This window comes from Lipotes vexillifer, unplaced genomic scaffold (genome assembly GCF_000442215.2).
Source record: "Lipotes vexillifer unplaced genomic scaffold, Lipotes_vexillifer_v1.1 scaffold1009, whole genome shotgun sequence".
NCBI lineage: Eukaryota > Metazoa > Chordata > Mammalia > Artiodactyla > Lipotidae > Lipotes > Lipotes vexillifer.
In genome coordinates this window covers 1,446,078-1,448,293 of record NW_006772405.1, presented here as the reverse complement: position 1 = coordinate 1,448,293, position 2,216 = coordinate 1,446,078, and the positions used below count along the sequence as shown (strand labels likewise).

Sequence of the window (2,216 nt, the reverse complement as noted above, 5' to 3'; positions counted from 1 at the left end):
GAATGCTTCATCCTGCTGTCAAATCCGAAACTGTGTGCAAGATTATGTGTGAACCCTGGGGAGGGGACCCAGATTTTTAAGGAGTCAGTGATCCCAAGAAGGTTAAGAGCCAGCACCTAGGCAGGCTGTCACCTTCCCCATTCTCTAAGTTCCTGGCCCTCACTGTCCAGGGAGCAGTGCGGCAGGGATCGGAAGTTCTGGCTTCCAGTCCCAGTCTTGGCACTACGTCTCTGAGGGCTGTTGGCCCAGGCAGCTCACCTATGGACCACAGATTTCCTTTCTCTTTTCCCCTGGCCTTGACTCCCTATTTATAATTATACTTTCCTTGTCAAGAACTTTTTTTAACCATTGTTTGTATTATTCCATTGTTTTAACGTATATGAAGTCATTAAAAACTCGCCCCCAATGCTACACTGAAGCAGAGGGATAAACAATGCCAGGCCAGCTTACCTCTCTGGGCCTCAGTTTTCCACCTGTAAACTGACCCGCTTGCGTCCGCTGGATCAGGTTGCTTGCATTCCCATTAGACTCAAGACACAAAGCTAGCTACCGAGCAACCTGGACCGGCGTCGTCGCTCCAGCGCTCCCCCAACCTCCCTTTCCGGATCTGATCAGCAGCTGTTTTCCCGCGACCCTCCCTGGCCCTATACTGCCGGCCCAATCACCCGGGCGGACTCACCGCTCGCGCAGGGTGCCAGCTGCCGGAAGGAGCTCGACCGCCCTGGCGATTGCGCAGCCAGGGAAGGAAAGGCGCCGGTATCCCGGCCCCACGCCGCGCTGGGGCCTGCGCGCGCTGTTCCTAGGGAGGGCGCGGACAGGCGCGGCTCTGCCCACGCTGCGTATGTGCGTGTGCCGAGAGGGCGCGGCCCCAGCTCTCGCCTTTGTTAATTGTCCGACTGGAGGCAGGTTGTTTTCCACTGGACGCTCCCTGCAGTGGGTCCCAGCCGGGGTGGCCCGGCGACTGCAGCAACTGCCGTGCGCTGGCCCGCAGCCAGCGCGAAGCCTTGCAAGTGGGTGTCAATGCTGCGCCCGGTGACCCACCCACCCGCGACTTCTCATTTAGGCACCTACTCCTCCCTCGGGCTACTCAGCACCAAAACAGGGACCGGCAGTTAGGCCATCGGTGGGAATGTTGACCCCAGGATCCCTGAATATCTGTGCTCCTTCCCGAATCACCAAACTTTAGGGCTGGACCTTGATTTTAATTCTGAGTGCCGCCTGCCCAGGACTTCTGGGTTCCTATCCTAGCTCTCTTGGGAGCCCTCTGCGCAATCTTAGATAAATCTGCCAGTCTCCCTGCACCCCAGTTGCCTTTTCTATGACTCAGAGTAGTGAGTGGCACTCTGTTCTAGGCACCAAGTATTCAGCAGTCAACATAACAGACAAGGTCCCTGCCCCCTTGGGGCGTGTCTGACAATGAACACACACTTGAAAGTGATCATTACGAAAAGTATGGAAAGTTTCATATCAGGGCAACCAAATCTTGTTTATGGAGTCATAAATGGACTAGATTAACTTTTCTAAATCCGCCGATTCTAATACTCATTCTTACTCTAATTATGTGAACGTTATTACTATTATTAGTGATAGCACTAGTAATATTGCTTACTCAGTGCCAGGTACTGTACTAAACATTTTATTTGTATTTCCTCATCAATCAGATTCATAACTTCTCTAACGATAGGTATACCTATTATCATCCTCATTTTAGAGAGAAAAACTGAGGCTACAGAAATGAAAGTAACTTGCACACTGTCACACAGCTACTCAGTGACAGGACCAGTACTCAAATTCAGACTGTCTGAGGCCTCAGGGTGCTTAAGCACTACTCTACATGCATAAAAATATGAAGACCAGCATGGTGTTGTATCTTGAATGTGATGGATGAGAACAATAGAAGAGGAGGGGGTGGTTTTAGTCTGTAGAGGAGAAAAGCAAAGGAAGTTGAGAGCTTTCTTAAAGAGCTGTCCATGGATCAGACTTCACATACATGAACTTAGAGGTCACTAGCATGGGGAAAGCTATAGGGAGACAAATTGCAAATATGTAAGGAAGAACTTATCTAACAATCAGAGCATTTCAAAAACGACATCAGTTGCTTGGAGAGAGTGAGCATCCTGTCACTAAAAGTCAGCATTCAGGGCTTCCCTGATGGCTCAGTGGTTAAGAATCTACCTGCCGGGCTTCCCTGGTGGTGCAGTGGTTGAGAGTCCGCC

At 50.9% G+C, this 2,216-nt stretch overlaps 1 protein-coding gene across 1 annotated transcript in view; it reads right to left on the bottom strand.

Annotated features, from left to right (window-relative positions):
- The window catches only part of ARHGEF37 (Rho guanine nucleotide exchange factor 37), a 56,678-nt gene extending 55,887 nt beyond the window's left edge, over positions 1-791 (bottom strand). Inside the window, exon 1 of the mRNA XM_007447501.1 lies at positions 680-791. The gene's annotated coding sequence lies outside the window, so the exon portion shown is untranslated. The remainder of the gene's footprint in view (positions 1-679) is intronic.
- Positions 792-2,216: the final 1,425 nt, after the last annotated feature.